This window comes from Arvicanthis niloticus, chromosome 1 (assembly GCF_011762505.2).
Source record: "Arvicanthis niloticus isolate mArvNil1 chromosome 1, mArvNil1.pat.X, whole genome shotgun sequence".
Lineage (NCBI taxonomy): Eukaryota > Metazoa > Chordata > Mammalia > Rodentia > Muridae > Arvicanthis > Arvicanthis niloticus.
In genome coordinates, this window is record NC_047658.1 from 130,894,491 (window position 1) to 130,915,840 (window position 21,350).

General features: G+C 40.8%; 2 long non-coding RNA genes and 1 other non-coding gene across 3 annotated transcripts; 2 read left to right on the plus strand and 1 right to left on the minus strand.

Moving 5' to 3' along the window:
• Nucleotide 1: 1 nt before the first annotated feature.
• On the plus strand, nucleotides 2-19,558 carry LOC143435535 (uncharacterized). Its single transcript, XR_013105913.1, has 3 exons — nucleotides 2-96; nucleotides 11,652-11,828; nucleotides 16,523-19,558. It is a non-coding gene; the product is annotated as an uncharacterized LOC143435535 (long non-coding RNA).
• LOC143435536 (uncharacterized) lies at nucleotides 3,541-6,511 on the minus strand. The gene is made up of 2 exons (XR_013105914.1): nucleotides 5,913-6,511; nucleotides 3,541-3,690 (listed from the first exon to the last, which is right to left on the minus strand). It is a non-coding gene; the product is annotated as an uncharacterized LOC143435536 (long non-coding RNA).
• LOC117699447 (U6 spliceosomal RNA) lies at nucleotides 16,981-17,086 on the plus strand. The gene has a single exon (XR_004605181.1). It is a non-coding gene; the product is annotated as a U6 spliceosomal RNA (small nuclear RNA).
• Nucleotides 19,559-21,350: the final 1,792 nt, after the last annotated feature.

Below are 21,350 nucleotides of genomic sequence, written 5' to 3' on the forward strand. Positions count from 1 at the left end.
AAACCGAGGCCACGCCCCGACCAGCCGTGTCCTCAGAGGCCATAGATGCCGGACCCGGTGCGACTCGAAGGAACTGTGGCTCGAGGATCGATTTCCGTACGTGTCGTGTCGGAATTTTCTTCTTGGAGAATTTTAACTTTAGAGCAATATGTGAATTGCATTTACTATTTGGAAACCTGCGCCGGCGCCTCCCGTGCATTGGTTGCTTGCTAGTTTGCGACTGTCCCTCCCAGAACCCCAGGCCTCATCTGTCTTATGTTCTACATTTCAGTTTCCTTCCCTGGTGCTCAGATTTACTCCAAAGAACATAAAAGATGCCTGTCGACTCTGTGCCTGTTGTTAGAAGCATGGCACTAACAACCATCTGATGCTCTCAAAATTGTGAAGAGTGTATTAATTACTTGCTCACTCACACTTCCTTGCCCTTTTATTGTATAATTAATTTTTATTTTTTGTGCATTGATGTTTTGCCTGCATGTATGTCTGTGTGAAGGTGTCAGATCTTGGAATTACAGACAGTGGAACCCGGGTCCTCTGGAAGAGCAGTCAGTACTCTCTCTGTTTTTTATTATTGGATATTTTATTTATTTACGATACAGATGTCATCCTCTTTACCCATTTCCCCTCCCTAGAACCCCCCTATCCCATCCCCCTCCTTCTTTATGCTTTTATACCATTTTGATTACATGCGTGTATTAAGGTCTACACTAATTCTACCTAATTCTAGGTTGAGGGTCTAGCATTACAATAGATGCAAATAGTCAAAGAAAAAACAAGGCATTAAACCCAATTACGTGAACACTCCTGTGATCACTGTTTCTAAGGGAAGCAGTCAGTACTCTTAACCACTGGGCCATCTCGCTAGCACCCAGCTTGTTTGTTTGTTTGTTTGTTTGTTTGAGACAGACTCTTTATATATCTCCGGATGGACTGCTACTCACTATAGAGCCCAGGCTGGTCTTGAACTTTTACTACTTCTGCTTCCTTAGTGCAGAGGTTCCAGTGCAGGCCACCAGATGGCCTCTCCCTTCAGGTTTTCTTTTTTCTCTTCTTTCTCCTTTCCTTCCTTCCTTCCTTCCTTCCTTCCTTCCTTCCTTCCTTCCTTCCTTCCTTCTTTCCTTCCTCCCTTTCTTTCTTTTTTTAAATTAATCAATTATTTTATTTACTTACATCTCAGATGTTGCTCTCCCTCTTGCCCTCTCCCCCTCCCCCCAGCAGCATTCTTTCCTCCCATTGTTCCTCCCCTTAGCTAGGAGAGGGTGCCTCCCCCTTGGTATCTCCCCTCCCTGGGGCATCCAGCCTCTACAGGATTAGACACATCCACTGAGGCCAGACAAAGCAGTCCTCTGCTACAGCTGTGCTGGTGGCCTCAGACCAGCCCATGTATGCTCTTTGTTTGATGGCTTAGTCTCTGGAAGCTCCTAGGGGTTCTGGTTAGTTGAGATATTGTTGGTCTTCCTATGGGGTTGCCATCCCCTTCACTTTCTTCAATCCTTCTTTTAACTCTTCCTTGGGGTCACTTCAGGGTTTTTGTTTTGTTTTGTTTTTAATTCCCTGCTTAAATTCTCAGGTTTCTAGAAATCCTTGAACAAGAATAAGCGAGCTGCTTTAGGAGTGGCTCTACCTTACTATAACCAGATTCATCTCATTAGCCCTTTCAAAGATAATGTCACTAAGGCCCATAGACAACATTCGCCCAACCAGTAATATGTATGTGTAACTAACGGGAGACTAGGGTAATGGGGAGTTGACGAGATGGAGAAACCATTGAATGTGTTATGTAGTAGAGGCCTGTGATCTAATTAAAATTTTTCAGTCATTCTGTTTACTGTGTGGAAAATTGATGGAAAGGTCTCAAATACAGACCTGGGGAGGCCAGTTAGAAATCCCCTGTAGTAGAGCCCTCTCTTGACCACTAGACCAACACTCCTTTATGCAGGCCCCTGCTTCTTTTTCTCATACAAACAGAATCTGCTCACTAAAAGTTATAATGAAAGAAAATATAATCTTTGTAGGCAGCATGTAAACTTGTTATGGGTACTAGGTTTGTGTGTGTGTGTGTGTGTGTGTGTGCGCGCGCGCGGTGTGTAAATTAAGAAATAACTTGTAAAGTGTATGTGTGTGGGGGGTGTAAACTAAGAAATAACTTGTAAAATGGTCCAGTAACAAGAAGGAACAAAAAGACCCAGTGCTTAGGATACTATGCTATTAGTACTTCTACACATAGCTGGTATAGTCTTGGCTTCAAGAACTTAGAGGTTGCCAAGCATGGTGGCATACGCCTGCAGTCTCAACACTCAAGGCACTTAGCCAGGAGGATCACAAAATCTATCAAGGAGAAGGAGGAAGGAGAGGAGAGTCAAATTCTGAAGAAGTAATTAGTTATAAGGGAATCTATTCTATGGACAAGCAGGAATATAACCAGCAATGGTGGAACTTAGGAGCTTCACCATTGAGTTTAAGGGACCAGCTTTACCATTTCATGCCAGGATGACACTTTTAGAATGCTGTTAAAATTATGTTTCTAGGGCTGGAGAAATGGCTCAGCGGTTAAGAGCACTGGCTGCTCTTCCTGAGGTCCTGAGTTCAATTCCCAGCACCCACATGGTGGCTCACAACCATCTGTAACAGGATCTGATGTTCTCTTCTGGCATCGTGCAGATGCAGCACATGCACACAAAATAAATAAAAAATAAATCTTTAAAAAAAATTATGTTTCTAAACTTAAAAGTTGGGAACAAATCCCCAAATTTGGATGACTCCTGAAAGACAGTCATACTATGGGTTTTAACTAGCTAGTCATGGTTGCCACTGTATATGAGAGCACAATAAAGAAACCACTGAAATGGCCGCTCAGTGGTGGAAGGAAAAAGGTTATTCTAAACTGCCAAGACTGTCTCTTCAGGAAAGCAGGTAGGGGGAGACTGAGGGTTTTAAAGAGATTGAGTAGGAGGTGGGAGGGGCCAAGATGTTAATGTAGGGTTTGGGAATGCATAATGAGCATCTGTGAATGGGGATGGGGGAGCCTGGAGGCCAGCATGGAGTTTGATATGCAACCACAGGTGCATGTCAGTGGAGCCATATGTTCCTTCTACCAGTGGCAAGGGAAATGATTCCTTCGGGGGATAGAAAATCATTTCACAAGTTCCAGAGAAATGCTGGCTTTTATCTAGCTGTCAGGAATCCGTCTATAGTCCAGGTTGAGCTCATCTAGATATATGAACTGCCTGAGACCTAACAGATACCATCCTGAAAAAAGGATAAGGTTGGACCAGCAAGACAATGAAGCACATAAATGTATCTGCTGCAATCTGGGATCCCTCCATAGAAAGAGAGAACCAACTCCTAAACTTTGTCCTCTGACCCTTACACATGTGCTTTCAATCACACAACACCATACACATTAAAGAAAGAAAGAAAAAGAAAGAAAGAAATCCAATCACAAACAATACCTGCTAAACCCAGGAATTTGGGGAGTACACAGGAAAGCAATTATAAAGGGAAAAACTTGTAATCCCTTTATTCAAACTATTCTTAAGATTTTAGTGTAGTTTTTTTTTTTTTTTAGATTTATTTTATGTATTTGAGTACACGGTTGCTCTCTTCAGCCGTACCAGAAGAGGGCATTGGATTCCATTCCAGATGGTTGTGAGCCACCATGTGGTTACTGGGAATTGAACACAGGACCCCCTAGAAGAACAATCATTGCAGTTAACCGCTGAGCCATCTCTCTAGCCTTAGTGTAGGTTTAGTATCTGTCTTCTTGTATATGTATGGTGAGTTCCTTCTGTTTCTCAAAGATGAAAATAATATAACACCCCCATTGTATTATCTATTACTGTATTTTGATCATCACTTGATACATTACTTTTCATGCCATTTTCATAAAACCGGTTTAGATAATTAGATAGAATTTTATTGAATACATTTACTGTTTTTGATATACATAGTTATAGTAGTTAGATTCTGTGTGATTGAAAATTATTGTGAACCAAAGATGCTCTGACAGACTTACATGTGCTTCTTAATATGCTTTAAATTTTTCACTCATGCATGAAAGTACACATATTTGTCTTGCTGTATCAGGAGTCTTTAATTCCATTGATAAGAACTACTTTGAGAAGCACCTTCCCCTAGTCCTGCTAGCCTGGGGCAGCCAGAAGAAAGATACCTGTCGAGGACCATTCTGCCCCACGCTTGGGGGCCAAAATGTCGGGAACTGATCTATCAATGTTGGAACCCGCACTGCCAAAAGCCTTGGGGGCTGAATTGTTAAAGCCCGCACTGCCCCAAGCTGCTCCAGTCTGTCTGGGTTCAGCAAGAGAGAGAGGATGGATGAGAAAAATGGAGACCAGACAAAGTGTGATTCAATCCTGTTTATTCTTCAGTCTCTCTTCTCTCCAAGTCCCTAGTTCCTAGCACCAAGTCTCAAGTCCCGAGTTTCTTCCAGCTGTAATAACTCTTAAGTCCTTATCACAGTTCTAAGTTGCTAGTCTCTTTCCCAGTTCCAAGTTTTTTTTCCAAGTTACCTGTCTCAAGTCTCAAGTACTTCTCCAAGTTACCCTCCAAGTTCTGATTCTTCTGTCTGCCTCTCGCCTTTTATATGTCTCACTTCTAAGTCATGCCCTTAAATCACGCCTTTAAGTTTTGTCTCTAAATCACACCTTTAAGTCACGCCTTTAAGTCTCACACACCCAAGGGAAGATCCTAGGTATCTAAAACAAGATGTTATCAGAGTGTGCTCAGCTATTGTAGGCTGTTGTAAACAAGTCTCTTGTCAGGGTATATGGCTCAAGATGGCTGCAAGGATGATAGCCACCTTCTGTCGGCTCCCCACAGACACCCAAGTGCCTACCATGGGCACTAATATGATGGGTAAATGTGTGCAATGAAGAGTTGGGAATGAGACCACTAATCTCAGTAACTAAGTCATAAATGGGCACTTCATTATGGATGTCAAATCATAAAATATGATTGACTAATTTGTCTATATAAGACTTCAAAATAATAAGACACAAGACAGTTGACCTGTCTCTTGACAAATCATTCCTAATTTATGACATAAAAACTATTGCTTTAAACTTATAATGAGCTTGTGGGGCTAAAAAATAGATAAGGAATATTTAATCAGGAAATGTTTAATGGAAAGACAGGAAATAATTCTGTTGTAAATATTACCAACTATGACATGAACTATTACTTTAAAATTACTGTGAACTTATGAAATGTAGAAATGTTTGGAAAGCCATGTAATCAATTATCCTGCTGTAACTCCCTCTTGTGTAACATTTTATGTAAGAGCTAATTTTTCTTTTATAGACAATGTTTGTCTGAGAATCTATAAAAAGCTGAAAGCAAAAACTAATCTCGGTGGATCCCCTTTCTGCTTCATCCAGTGTGTGTGTGCCTGAGTTCCTTTCTTTTTCTTTGTCTGCAGTTCATAAAGAGTTAATAAGCGCTGAGCCTTTCACCCACTGGTGAGCAGGCCCCTGAGTTAAAGAGTAAAGAGCTCAAGTAATTAAGTTTTCTGTTTTCCTAATCCCCAGTTGCTGTCATCAGTCAATTGCCAGAAGCCTTCAGCTCTGCCCCCATCCCCCACCCCACCAAGAGCAAAAAAGTAAGCCGAATTGCCTGGAGATATCAGCTTTTGATCCAATTCTGTCCTGCCTCAGTCTACCTGGGTGTCAAATCTGTCCTTTGACACAGGTTATTAGTTCCAAACTAAATATTTATATGACTGTCTATATCCAGTTTCTTTTATTTCTTCAGCACCTAAGCACATTTTCAAGCATATTGCATCAATTCAGAGGTCTTCTCAGTTTGGGTGTGGCTTCCCGTGTGCCTGCAGCTAGCTATTCTCAGCCACAAGGGTCAAGCCTTAAAGATGCAAGCTGCCTGAAGGAGAAACTGACCTGACAGGAAGAAGCGACCCTGCCATCCCTTCAGGCATTTGCTCCAGGCTTTTTACAGTGGATGGCCCAGGAAACTGCAGACTCCACACGCTGTGAGTGCTCAGACCTGAGACTGAGAAGCTCCTGGAAGTATTTGTCCTGTTTCCTGTGTTCCCTGGGGCCTCATGGCAGCTCCCACCCCTCCCCACCTCCTGCCTGGAGCAGTCTCCTGAGCACTCCAGGCCACAAGCTACTTGCCAACTTGACTGGATCTCAGTTGCTCCACTCAGGGAAGGATGGTTCATGAAAAGCCTCAGGAACTCCACTCACCCACAGCCACCATTAAATTGCTGTGGCCATGCACTGAAGCTCCTGCATCTGCCACCCTGCTCAATCTTAAGGGGGCCTTGCCTCCCACCTGAGTAGCATGCTGCAGCCACAAAACAGCTTGTGGCTGCTAGGGAAATGTTTTCCCTATCTTTCACCTACGGCTTTTGGCCTAATGCTTGAATCTAGTGTTATAAGCTTGGATTTATGTGCCCTCCCACTGAACGTCAGAATCATCGATTTTCGACTTTCGGGACACACCAGCAGTGTAAATAATGACACAGAGGCTTTTTTTTTTTTTTTTTTTTTTTTTTTTTAAATTAGTGCTTAGACTACCTCCTGGCTAGCTTGTCTAACTTAATTAACCCAACTATTGTAGTCCATGATACACCATTGGGCTAGTTCTTTACCCCTCTCTCTGCCTAGGTATATCTAACCTCTTCTGTGTCCTGCTAGTGAATCTTCCTCTGTCTGCTTCTCCCAGTGACCCTCTCTCAGCCTGGAAATCCAACTGTCCTTTTCCTGTCAATATCAGCGGTCAACTCACTATTAAGCCTATCAGAGAGAGAGAAAGGTGTATGTTTACAAAATACTGAGGCAGGTGATAAGCCATAAGAATAACAGTACCAAAATCCAGCCAATACTCAACTCTCTGCCAGTATTAACAACCAACAATTGAAAAATACAAAGGCAACCTTCACACAATGTACAAAAAGATTATCCCAACACCCAGGAGGCAAAATAAAGCTTATTTTTACAATTAACTAAACAGTACCCAACAAGTCAACAAGTAGGGTTATTTATAGGTGACTAGCTTCTAAATTGCACTTCTTGATTATCCTAAACAGTTTGCAATAATAGCTTTCATATGACTAGAACTTTATATTCTTAAATGAGTTACATATGTACAATACATTAAAAAAAGAGTTGAACAAAATGATCTGAAGTTTCTATCAATACACAATCATCCATACCAATTAAAATATTTAAGACTTGTTTTTTCTTAGTATAAAAGGAGATATAATAATCCACCTTTCTTTTCCTCATTTCCCTATATTCTCCCCTTATCCTTTAATCCTCTTTTCCATCTTCCCCCATAACACTAGATAGGAGAAAAAGAGGAAGCAAGAAAGAGATCCCTGATTCTAACCTTTTTTACTTTGTTTCCTCCCTGACAATAACCATTAACATCTTCTAACCAAGCCTCCTAAACAACAAATATCCATAACCCACCAAACAACCAAAACCCCACCCACCTCTTGGGAATGGAGATGTTCTTAAAATTGCTTCCTATGGTCTCAGGGCAAAGGCATCTTTGGGGGACCCTATGAAAACTGGAATATTGGCCAAATCCTCGGAGAGCTAGCTGTATTATTTGTTGTTGAGACTCTTTGGGAGGAGAAAATGCAGGGTTTAACTGAAGTCCGGCCTGAAACAGTCCATGAGGTAGGACCATCTGAGCTAGCCATTTTGAAGTTGACCTAGATGCAAATTTTTGAGGAAACAGTTACTGAGGCAGGCGGTGAGGCTGGACCACCTGGGCTACTTGCTTTGTTTTCATTGTTGTCTATCTTTTTGCTCTGCAAACATACAAACCTTAAAAGGTAATACCATAGGTACATTTCTGCATTAACATATATAGAGAGAATGAGCACTGTGCATAAATTAGCTAAAGATGATTTTCTGCTCTATGTTTGAGCAGATAAAAGCATCTATCAACTTTCTAAGTCCATTTGGATTGTGTAACCAAAATGTAATATAAATCTTCATCCATGCTATATGAAAGGTGGCATGAAATAATAAGTCACAAAGACCAGGTAGCCAAAAGGATTCATTGACTGTGAGGAGAGTTTCATATTTCAGGTAGCAGGATATCTTTCCTGGTCGGAACTCAAAGAAGTTGCCCATTGAAACCTGAATATGTATAAATGGTATGGTGTACAAACTTAAGTTTTCCAAATTCTGCAAAATGAAACACATTAATTGACCAGATTTTATTGTTTTTTTTGGTACCCCCTCAGGTTACTTCCTGCATGTAATGGAGTTTGGTTATACAGAGAACAGGTAGGACATTACAAGGAGATTCAGACATTTTTTTTTTTTTTTTTTGGGATCTGTTCTTGACAATTGATGTGGTCTTATTACATCTTATGTGACTAATTCAGAAACCTTTTCTATGTAAGTCTTTGTTTTTTACTTTGTTTATGTGCTAAGCAAATTCATTCTATAATACTATTTTCCCTTTGCATAATGATCCCAATAAAATGAGTTAAAAACAAAAACAAAATAAAATCAGGTTTAGGATTAATTGGATCCACATGTGCATCTCTGTCTCTTTTCTATCACAGTTAACTCTTTCTGCTTCAGCTGTTAACCATTTTAGACTGTTTAAGTCTGAATCTCCTTATAATGTTTAAAACAAATTTATGTATTCATGAGTAGTTAATCTAATTGTAGATTGCAGCCAATTAAAATCTTCCATTAGTTTTTGAAAATCATTAAGAGTTTGCAACTGATCTCTACATATCTGTACCCTTTGTGGTTAAATTCTTTGTTGACATATTTTGTAGCCCAAATAGTTAATTGAATCTCCTTTCTGTATTTTTTCAGGAGCAATTTGTTCTTGTAGGTGAGAATACTATACTTCACCAAGCAATTGATCTTGATCAGTATTTATTCCCTTTGCTTTATTATATTGTTCAATATTCATGGCTTCTTTCCTCTACCATGTAAATCATTGTGACTATTGACCAGCCTCTCCCACAGCTGTAACCAAACATTTCCAGTCTTGGGAAATAACTCTATTTTGGGTAGCTCAATTACTTAATATTTATTTAACAGAAGGTTAACTGTACTCTAGATAAAATGGGCATAAAATCTACAGGACATTAAATCCAAGAGCTATAGAATACAAATTCTTTTCAGCAGCCCTTGAGGTTACTCTAATATAGATAATATTTTACAATGCAAGATAAATATTACAAATAAAAATGAATAAAATTTCTCATATCTTATCATATCACAGTTGAAAGCATTAGCAAGAGAAACCAAGCAAATACTTAGAAACTGAACAATTTACTCTTGGATGATGAGTGGATTGTTGAAAGAGGAAATTAAAAAATGTCTAAACTTAAATGACAAACCATCAAAATATAGCAAAAGCAGATCAAAAGTAAAGTTCATAGCTATGAAGGGTTATACTTTGAAAAATCAAAAAAAAAAAAAAAACTTAAAAAAAATTAACTTTGAGGTCTTAGAAAAACAAGCCAAAACAAACTCTAAAGTAATAGCCATTATTAAATAATTTAGAAGAGAGCAGAATTGAATAAAAGAATTGAGGATAAAAAACAAATATTTCAATCAACACAGAGCTGGTTCTTTGGAAAGATTAAGAATATTAACAGACCCCCTAATAGAAGAAAGGGGTTGTGATGATTTGAATAATAAATGTCCTGAATACTCTAAGGCATTGGTGGATCTGTTTGGGTAGGCTCAGGATGTGTGGTGTTACTGGACCAAGTATGTCACTGGGGGCAGTCTTTGAGAGTTTAAAGATTAACTGTTTTTAGTTTGCTTTCTGTGTTTGTATTTGCTGTTGAATATGTGAGCCCTCAGCATCTGCTCCAGCCACCATGTCATCTGCCTGCTGCCTGCCTGCCTGCTGCCTGCTGCCTGCCTGCCTGCTGCCTGCTGCCTGCTGCCTGCTGCCTGCTGCCTGCTGCCTGCTGCCTGCTGCCTGCTGCCTGCTGCCTGCTGCCTGCTGCCTGCTGCCTGCCTGCCTGCCTGCTGCCTGCCTGCCTGCTGCCTGCTGCCTGCTGCCTGCTGCCTGCTGCCTGCTGCCTGCTGCCTGCCTGCCTGCCTGCCTGCCTGCCTGCTGCCTGCCTGCTGCCTGCCTGCTGCCTGCCTGCTGCCTGCCTGCCTGCCTGCTGCCTGTCTGCCTGTCTGCCTGCCTGCCTGCCTGCCTGCCTGCTGCCTGCTGCCTGCTGCCTGCTGCCTGCTGCCTGCTGCCTGCCTGTCTGCCTGCCTGCTGCCTGCTGCTTGCTGCCTGTTGGCAGACTCTGCTCTGCCATCATAGACTCTTAACCTTTTGGAAACAAAAGCCCAAATAAACTCCTTGTTCTATAAGTTTCCTTGGTCATGGTGGGTTTTTCTCTCACAGCAATAGAAAAATAGTTAACACAGAGGGAAAAGGCCCAAACTAAGTGGGCATTGGAACAGATACTAATGAAATCAAACAGCCATCAAGCAATACTTTGTAAAGTTTTATTTTAAAAATACTTGAAAGACCAAGGGAAAAAATGGATAAGTTTTTAGACACATATGACCTACCAAAATCAAAGCAAGAAATATAAGCAACTTGATCATATTTATAAAAAGCAATTGGTGGTATTGAAGTAGTAATAAGAGCCTGTAATGAACAAAAGTTCATGATTAGACACTACCACACTTGTACAGTTGGTACAAACCTTTAAAGATCATCATCAATATTTCCTATAAAAAAAGAAATGGAAGAAACACTTTAAAACTCAGTGTACAAAACCAATATTATATTGATAGCAAATCCAGATAAGGGCATGGGGGAAAAGTATAAACCAGTTTTAGAGAACAATGGCTGCCATTCTTCCCTCAGTCATACACCATTACATAAAATCTACTATAACCAGTGTAATCTTAGAGTTTCTCCTGTCAGCCTAGCACAGCTGTGCCAGCAATTCATTCAAAGTTCTTCTTGTCTCTTATTTTCTATTATTTACCCTCTACACTTACATATGTCTCATGATGATTTTGCCTTTGGTTTTTACACTGCTCAGCTTCAGGATTGTTGTCTGTGTTTCTCCACCCAATTTACTAGAAGGCATTCTTTACTCTCCATTCATATCTCACATACTTCCCAGCCCCTTGTTTGTCAAGGACTGCTCTGCCAAATGTTGGAACCTGCACTGTCCCAAGCTTTGGGGGCTAAATTGTCCCGGTTCGTACTGCTACTCTGGTCTGCTGGTGGGGTTCAGCAAGAGAGAGAGTGAGGATGGACGCAAAAAATGGAGACCAGACAGAGTGTGATTTAGTCCCGTTTATTCTTCTTGTGTCTCTCTCTCCTCCAGTCTCAAGTGTCGAAATCCCAAGTCCCTAGTCTAGTTCAAGTTGCTAGTACCTTCTTCTGTCTGCCTCTCGCCTTTTATACCACTCTTAAGTCTCACTTCTTAAGTCATGCCTTTAAGTCACGCCTTTAAGTCTCATACACCCAAGGGAAAATCCTGGGTATCTAGAACAAGATGTTATCAGAGTGTGCTCAGCTGTTGTAGGCTGTTGTAAACAAGTCTCTTGTCAGGGTATATGGCTCAAGATGGCTGCAAGGATGATAGCCGCCTTTTGTTGGCTCCCCACACTTGTTGACCTCTGTTCTTCTTCTTCTCTTCTTTATCCCATGTACAGAGAATATCTTGTGTATTGTATGGATGCATCACCTGTCAATTAAAAAGCCTATGGCCTACAGCTTAGGCAGAAAATGGGAAGTGGACCATTTGGGAGGAGAAAGAGTTCTGGGATAGAGCCAAACAGGAGATTCACTGGGAAGATATGAGGAGGCAGACACATGGTACTTGAGCACAGGTAAGCAGCCATGTGTCAGAATGCAGATTAAAATAAATAGGTTATCTTAAGTTATGTTTCTAATCAGAGAAGAGCCTAGCTATATGGTCAAGGTATTTGCAAAAATACTTTGAGTCTGAGTCTTGTTTCTGGGAAAAAATATTTTGAGTCTCAGTCTTATTTCTGGGAGCATCGGGCTGGGAAGAAGAGCTGGATCCTAACTTCAACAATCTCCTCCTCTTTTTACTTCTTATATAACCTTTTATAATTTAATAATTCCTAAAATTCACAGCCCCAACACCATTCTAGCTTTTTCTTCCTGGCTACTTTACCGTTCACCGTTTTCTTTTTTCAAAATTGATCTCACACTTAGTCCTTAACCTCACCAACCCTATCTTTTCAATATCAATCTAGTACTTAATTCATAACTCTGCACACTGTACCCTTTAATAGTCAATACTTTTTTTTACCCACTATATTTCCCCTCTCATGCATATTTTTATTAACTGAAATATGGGTATATTCCATATTATTTTGGTTGTTTACTAAAGTTTTTAAAGTCTAAAGGGCCACTGTTATTTTAAATTTCTATTAAACTTGTTAACCCAAAAATATTTATTATTTTTAGTCATGTATCTCTGTGTGGGTATGTGTATATGAGTGCAGGTGCTGGCAGAAGCTAGAGATATTGAATCCTCTTGGAGATGGGATCACACAGTAGTAATGGGAGATAGGATATCAAGACAGTAGTGATTTGATTTATCTGCTAGGAAGCTAACTCAGGTCCTCTGGAAGAGCAGCAAGTCTCTTAACTGCTGAGCCATCTTTTCAGCCCCCAGAGCCACCATTAGTTGTAGAGTATGATAAATGCTCAGTGGTAATACCAAACACCTGTGCTTGCTCTCTCAGTTAATATTCTACTTGGAATAATATAACACTTATACCAGGCAGTTGAACTCCTAGTATTATTATTTTTTGAACTACATAGATGACATCTCAAATAATTGAGAAGAGTATAAATATGTTCAAAGTTACAAAGAGCTGAACAAAATAAGGAAACTAATGCAAGATGTGAAAGAAAAATTCAATAAAGAGAAATACCAAAGAAACCCCAGATGCTAGAAATGTAAAACACAGAAGCTTGGTAGAAAATCTCAGCAATAGAATGGATGAGGAGAGGACAAAATATATGAACTTGAAGGTGGAGGAATGTGAACAATTAAAGAAGAACAAAAATAGCATAGCAACCAGTTTCCAAGATTTATGAGGAGAGTTGCTCATAAAGACACAAGGATTTAGGATGCCAAGATCAGAAAAGAATCTCCCTTTATTATGCTATAATTATGCACAAAATATATGGTGCAAAAAAAATATATTGAAAGTGCCAAGAGAGAAACATGAAGTCACTTTAAAAGACAGGAAGACCTGGACAGAAGAGGCTCAAGTTGTGAAAGACACCTTCTAATGAAGATCAACAAAGCTATTATGATTTAAGGAAAAAAAGTTTCCATGATAATCAATTAATGATCACTGTGCTTGCTTATGGAAAATAGTTGGGAAGAAATCTTTCAGAATGAAGAGACAAGCAAATCTAGCTATGAAGCAGGTCCCAGGAAAGAATAAACTACACTAGAATAACAGTAAACTGTTAACCATGGGCTTTTCCACATGCACCTCACTTCCCAAATAACAACTTGGAGGCTTATTATGCCTAGGCCATCTGCTTAGCTTGTTTCCTGAGTAGCTAATAACTTCTTTATCCCATTAAAATGCTTCTATTTCTAATACAAGGCTAGTTCTCTCTCCTCAGTTTCATGTGTCCCACTTCCTCAGAGTCCAGGTGGCGAATCTCTTCCCATGCCTAACTATCTCCTAGAGTTCCTCTCTTTCTGCCAGATGTCCCATCTTCTAATCCTGCCTCAGATCATTGGCCATCAGGTTTTTATTGACAGGAGACGCTTCCACACACTACACAAGAGATTTTGTCTATAGTAAGGAAGAGAAGAAGGGGTATGTGTGTGTAGGAAACAAACACTTAAAAATCAAAAGATTTATCAAATTCCAGAACAAATTCATCAGTCATACACCATGACCAAATTGGTTTAATTCCAGGGATGCAAGATTGGTTCAAAAAAAAAAATACAAAATCACTAAATGTAAGTTAGTCTACTATATAAATAGACTTAAGACAGAAAGCATCCAATTGTCTAAATGCATACAAAAAACTGATCAAATGAAACCTACTCTTATGATAAAAGTCTTGAAAAAATATAAAAAACATATCTGAACATAAAATAAAAGATCATACATAGCAGACCTATATCCACTAAATGGGAGAAGAAGTTAGAGCATTTCTGATTAATCTGGAATAAGACAAAATTTTCACTCATTCAAGTCTTATAATACCTGAAGTATTATAGTACTTTAAGTCTTATCTAGAATAAGAAGAAGAGAGAAAGAAAGAAAGGGGATAAAACTAGGAAAAGGGAATTCAAATCATCTGTATTTACAGATGATATGATGTACACTTACCCTGAAGGAATTCTTCAGAAAGTCCTTAGGACTGCTAAACATGTTTAAAAAATAGCAGGATATAAAAACCACACAAATGATGGCTTAGAACACACACACACACACACACACGAAATGAGGAAAAGAAAAAAAGATAAAATTGGCTTCAAAGGGATAAAAATATCCATGAAATAATGAAAAATTGAAGACATTGAAGAAATCTTGAAGAAGATGCTAAAAGTTGGAGAGGTCTCCAACACTCATATATTAACAGAATATTGTAGAATGGTTTATTACCAAAAAAATGAACTACAAGTTAAATAAAATCCCTATCAAAATAACAGTTTTTACAAAACTAAGAAAAAATAAACAAAAAAATTTCAGAACACAAAAAAGACCAAAATAGTCAAAACAATGCTAATCTAAGAAGGCAGTGCTGGAGGAGGAACAGACCTGATTCCAAACTGAGGCACAGTGCCAAAGCACTACACAGCAGAGCACTGACCCCAGCACAGACACGTGATCAATGGAATGTATGGAAGACTCAAACCCACAGCTACAGCAGTGAAACTTAGACAAAGACATATAAAAAACATAACGTTGGAGAAGAGGTGTTTTTTCAACAAATGGTGCAGAGGAAACTACTTATCTATACATACAAGAATAAACTACATCCTTTGTACAGAAATGAATTCAAAATGCACTAAAAATCTTAGGTAACACCTAAAATCCTGAAACTGTTAAGGAAAACATTTTAAGATAAAGGCATCAGCAAGGGTTTTTGAAAAGGACTCTACTAGCTAAGGAAATAATTCCAAAAATTACTAAATGGAATTGCACTACGCTAAGACGTTTCTGTACTGCAAAAGAAACAAATCAGCCAAGTCGGGAGAATATTGTAGAATACAATACAGAGCAGGAGGGAGACTTTCTCAGCTATGCTGCTGACTGGGAGTTAAGATCTAGCATCTATAAAGAACTCAAAAGGCTAAGCAACCCAAACAAGACAAGAACACTTTAAATTAAAACCCCAAATCATCCAAACCAAAGAAGGGCATAAATTGAACACGAGATTCTCATAGAAGAAATACAAATGGCCAATAGATTTTTTTTTTTGGTTTTTCGAGACAGGGTTTCTCTGTGTAGCCCTGGCTGTCCTGGAACTCACTCTGTAGACCAGGCTGGCCTCGAACTCAGAAATCCGCCTGCCTCTGCCTCCCAAGTGCTGGGATTAAAGGCGTGCGCCACCACCGCCCGGCGCCAATAGATATTTTAAGAACGTGTTCAACACCCTTACCTGTTAGGAAAATGAAAATGAAAACTGCCTGGAGATACTATCTCACTCTAGTCTGAAGGCCTGTTAAGAAGAAAATAAATGAGAACAAATGGTCACCCCATACCTTGGCTCTTGTGAATAGTGCAGCAGTTGGCATGGCCTGTGAGTGTCTCTATGGTAAGGTGGTTCTTACTTCGCTTTCTTGAGCTATCTGCCTAAGAATGAGATGGCTAGATCCTATGGTAGGTCTGTGTTATGTTCTTGAGAAACCTCTAGAGTTATTTCCATAGAGGCTTCATTAGTTTAAATCCCCACTAATGGTTCATTAGACTCCCTCTTTCTCCACTTCCTTGCCAACACTTGTTATTTATTATGCAGAAATTGATTTTCTCCTTCCACTATGTGGGTTCTCAGGGTTGAATTCAGGGCATCAGAATTGGCTGCAGGCACCTTAACCTCCTGAGCCATATTGTCAGCCCTGAATTTTTAATTTTATTAGTTATTATCATTTCTCCCTTCCTTTTTGTCCCTCCAGATCACCATGACTCCCCAATTTTCAAGTTGGTAACCTCTTTTTCTTTTCTTTTTGCTTACATATGTATGTCTGTACAATATAACACAATATAATACAATATAAATACAACCTACTGGATTTATTTTTTGTTGTTTGTATGTATATTCAGGGCTGACCAATAAATAAGAGGACTCATCTTTGGGAGAGGTTATTTCTCCCATTCTCAGAGGTCATTAGCTGCCTATAATCTTTGTCTAGGTGTGGAACCTGTGTTAGCTTTGTTCTATTCCACATGTGTGTCTATTGATATTGCCACTATTCCTGTCTTATTTATTCAGCCATTGTTAAGGGAGATTTTCTCACAAAACTGTGCTAATATTCATGCTCTTAGAATCTTTTTACCCTCTCTTCCAGAACTTTCCTTGAGCCACGACTGCAGGAGCTGTGATGCAGATGTATCTGCTGGGGCTGGCTTCTCCATGATCCCTTGACCTCTGCACTGTATCAAGTTGTGGTTTCCTACTGTGGTCTCCACTTCCTGTAAAGAGGAGTGGTAGCTACATAATCAATGGGTATAAGAGTAAGATTTAGAACACAGTAAGGAAATGTACTGGTCTAGCCAAGTTGTACAGTACATACATTTTTCTAAGGTCTATGGCCTCACTAGCCCCAGGAAGGTGGCTAGGTTTCTATTTCCAGGCATAATTTTTCTCCTGTTTTTAGGTGTTAAGGTCAATTACACAGCTACTGGTTGCCATCAACATTTGGGTGCCACTTATTATACCTTATCTTTTTTAATTAAAACATTTTTATTTCCATGCTGGGAATTAAGCCCAGAGGGTTATGCATCCTAGAAGGGCTGGCTCTAACTCATGCTTCCATTGGCAGCACATGTACCAAAATTGAAATGATACAGAGAACACTAGCATGGCCCCTACACAGAATAATATGCAAATTTGTGAAGCGGTCCATATTTTTCTAACAATATTTTTATTGATTATTTGGGAATTTCATATAATGTCCCAGATCATACTTGCTCCCTGTTCCTCCCAGGTCCACCTCCTAGTTTTGCAACTCCTCCCCCCCAAATACATTAAGTCTAATTTGTGTTGCTCGTTGGATATGTATACATCCAATGTGTATACTCATTGGAGCATGGTCAAGCTCCCAGTGGCCAGCCCTTAACTGAGTCCATCCCTACCCCTCCCACCCCCATCTAGACCAGAAGCCATCAACTGTGAAGAGCTACACTTCAGCATGTTTGTTACTCCCTTCAGTGGGCTCCTGTCTGGACTGCCCTCCTCATTTTTGGTGGGGGAGAGATTGCCACAGAAGCCTTCAATGACTCTCATTTTTAATTTTGAGTCTGCAGTCATTGTTATCACTGTGGAAGAAGTATCCCCGCCTATAACAACCAGCTGCAGCAAGGATCACAGACATCAAAATGGCTTCTGGCAGCAGCACAGACTACAGACACCAACACGTCCTCTGGAGGCAACAGAGACTATGGAGGTCTTTCTAGGAGGCTTAATTCAGAAAATGAACCTTTCTTCAACTCGTGCACATATCTTGTTTGTGCTCAGAGCCAGGATGATCATGTGATTGAGCAGCCTGTTGTTGGACTGGGGGGCAGAGCCCATATGAGTTCCAGGCTACTACACACCTCCCTGCTGCTTCTACTAGGCATGGAAGGGTCTGAAAATCGCTGAAGGAAGATTCCAGACTCAGATAGTGTGCAAAGACAAAGAGCATTTACTCTGCAGAAACATGCAGCATTCGGAGGCCAAACATTCTCCAAAACAGCAACCCCAGACAAAGGCACACAGGACTTCTTATAGGGAATTGGGGGAACTCTCTAGAAGATTGGGTAATCTAAAATTTCATTGGTGGGTGCTAGGGAAGCACAGGTAGTCAGTGATCTGCATTTCCATGTCATGAACAGCTGGCCGGTTCTGAAATAATTTTGTGGTTATCTCCAGCCTATTGTTTGGGGGTGGGGTGGGGAGGTTATGACCTTATTACTGGATTTTACAGTTTGTTCCCAGAGGTAGTGCTTTATGGCCTAGTTTCTGGGACATATGGTCTCTTCATGGAGCTGGTGCCTTACAGCCTCCCTACCCCCACCCGAAATCAGCCTTGGTCCTTAAATGGAGACAAATGGGGTCCTTAAATAGATATGAATTGGGTTTATGTTGTCCTCTGAGACAATGACAAGCTCATTTGTCCACCTCACTTGTACCCCAATACCTGTTTCTGATGCCACCAAGTCTCTACCTTGGTGAGTCTTCTACCTCTCTCTGGCACACATGCCATTTGTTCAGCCATCTTTCCTACCTCTCCATCAAACATTCATCCATCAGAGTGTCATTACAAATTGCTGTGTCACACAGTATATATATTTTTTGCCCAAACAGCTCTCCATGCAAATACTTACTGCAACGAGTCATTGGTCTGGTTCAATGAGGTTCTAAAGTGCCATAAATACTGGGTTATTACTGAGACTCATCTGGAATGCCTTGCTGTTGTGCAGGGTCAGGGTCATCTTGTGGTTGGGCAGAGGGTTGGGAGGCAGGATCCGCATGAGCTCCAGGCGACTGCATATCTTCTTTCCCTTGGTGCCAACCGCTTCTGCCCACTCACTGTGTATGCAGACATCACTTCAGCCCTAAGCTGCTGTCCCCCATGCAGGCTGAGCACTGCCAGCTGCAGTAGTGGTGGCCATGTCTCTAGTTCCCCTTCTGGGCTGTGTGGGATGCTCTGCTCTGCTATCTCCCCTACCCCCGATTTTGTGAGACCACTTCTAAAAGTATTTTCTCATATGACCCGCCCCCTTTTAGTTGTTCTGGAGCTACTGAGTGCTCTACACACTTGTCTGCCCTCAAAGCCTCTGTAAGTCTCTTGGGCTCCACAGAGGGGGCTGCTCTGTCCCGCAGAGGCTGGCAGCCACCACCATTTTGAATTCAAGATCCTTTATGCATATCTCACTAGACTGGTAATTGTCATAGATCAAAGATATTTCAGTTGGGCAGGAATGCTTAATTGCCTCCCTCCATTGGCAGCTTGCATGGGATTTTCTAGAACCATGAATATTAGACCACAGGAAAGAGACTTTCAGGTGTTTGTCTGTGTGTATGTATGCCATATATGTACTAGTGTGTGTCTATGCGGAGGCAGAAGAGAGTATTGGATCACTGGAGATGGTGCTTCAAGGAGGTGCTGTTACAAGTGGTGGTAAGCCACCTGACATATTGTACACGTTGTAGAATATGTTCTGATATTCCTTTCCCCATTCCACCTCATTTCTACCCCTCATCTGTACTTGGCATATCTTTCTAAAAATGTTTTAATTAGATTAATTGTCTATGTGCCTCTATGTATGCACAGGTGGGTGGGTGTAGGCTTGGGTTTTTTTCAAAACCTTCTTTCAATAAAGGTTCTTAAATGCTTTAATGTCCCTTCTAGCCCACTATTCATGAGAGGTAGTGGAAAGAAAAGATTAATAGAGCAAAGGAGAATGTGGATCTGTTTAGAATTAGTTCTTTGGAGCAAATACAATCTGCATTGTTGGGATATCAGCAGTTCAGGTCACACAAATTAGCAGTGGCAGCTCAGTTGACTAGAAGACATCATTCACGAATCAGTAATGACAGGTGAATCCAGAAGAAAACGCAAGGCTATGCCAATCAGCAGAAGGCAAGTAGTTGCCAGAACACCATGAGAAGGTTTTTGGTATGTTTCTCTCTATAAAGTCATGACAAACAATAACCAGCAAAGAATGGTAAGGCGTACCAATACCACTCAGCATCTTCAGTGAAGACCAGCATCAGCAAAGCCCAATGATAACCAGTAAAGAATGGCAAGGCATACCAACACCATCCAGCATTGCCCATATTTATATCCTTTCCAAGCATCACGTGTTCTCTCAAGCATCTTCTCTTGCCCTTTTCCCAGGTTGCCTCCAAAGAATGCCATATGTCTGTTTTTAGACAGTTTCCAGAGAAACATCACATGACAAAACCGTGTCTCCAAAGAAACCAGCAATTTCCACTTCAAGAGGGTACACTCATGTGGAGGTCAGAGGACAATTCACAGGAGTTGTCACTGTACAGCCTAATAATTTATGAAGTGTTAGAAGAGGGGCTAAGCTCTCTCTCCTCCAGCTGAGCAAGATGCCCAAAGGAAAGAAGGCCAAGGGGAAGAAGGTGGCCCCAGACCCCGCCGTCATCAAGAAATTGGAGGCCAAAAAGGTGGTTAATCCTTTGTTTGAGAAAAGACCCAAGAACTTCGGCACTGGGCAGGACATCCAACGTAAAAGAGATCTAACATGCTTCGTCAAATGGCCCCACTACATCAGGCTGCAGCGGCAAAAAAAAAAAAAAAAAAAAAAAAAAAAAAACATCCTCTATAAGCGGCTCAAAGTACCTCCTGCCATTAACCAGTTCACCCAGGCCCTGGATGGACAAGCAGCTACTCAGCTGCTTTTGCTTGCCCACAAGTAAGTACAGGCCAGAGAAGCAAGAGAAAAAGCAAAAGCTACTGGCCCGTGGTGAGAAGAAAGCTGCTGGCAAAGGGGACGTCCCAACTAAGAGACCACCTGTCCTCTGAGCAGGAGTCAATACAATCACCACCTTGGTGGAGAACAAGAAGCCTCAGCTGGTGGTGATTGCCCAATGTGTAGACCCCATTGAGCTGGTGGTTTTCCTGTCTGCCTGTGTCAAAAGATGGGGGTGCCCTACTGCATCATCAAGGGAAAGGCCAGGCTGGGGTGCCTGGTCCATAGGAAGACATGCACCACTGTTGCCTTCACACAGGTTAACTTGGAAGACAAGGGTGCTCTGGTTAAGCTGGTGGAAGCTAGTAGGATCAATTATAATGGCAGATATGACAAGATCCACCACCACTGGGGAGGCAACATCCTGGGTCCTAAGTCTGTGGCTTGCATTACCAAGCTAGAAAAGGCAAAGACTAGAGAACTTGCCACTAAACTGGGTTAAATGTACACTAAGTTTTCTGTACATAAATATAATTACAAAATTATCTTCCAAAAGAAGAAGGAGGAGGAGGAGGAAGAGGAGGAGGAAGAAGAGGAGGAGAAAAGAGAAGGAAAGGGAGAGGGAGAGGGAGAGGGAGAGGGAGAAGAAGAAGAAGAAGGAAAGAAAGAAGAAAGAAGGAAGAAAGAAGAAAGAAGAAAGAAGAAAGAAGAAAGAAGAAAGAAGAAAGAAGAGGGCCTAAATTGGAGACA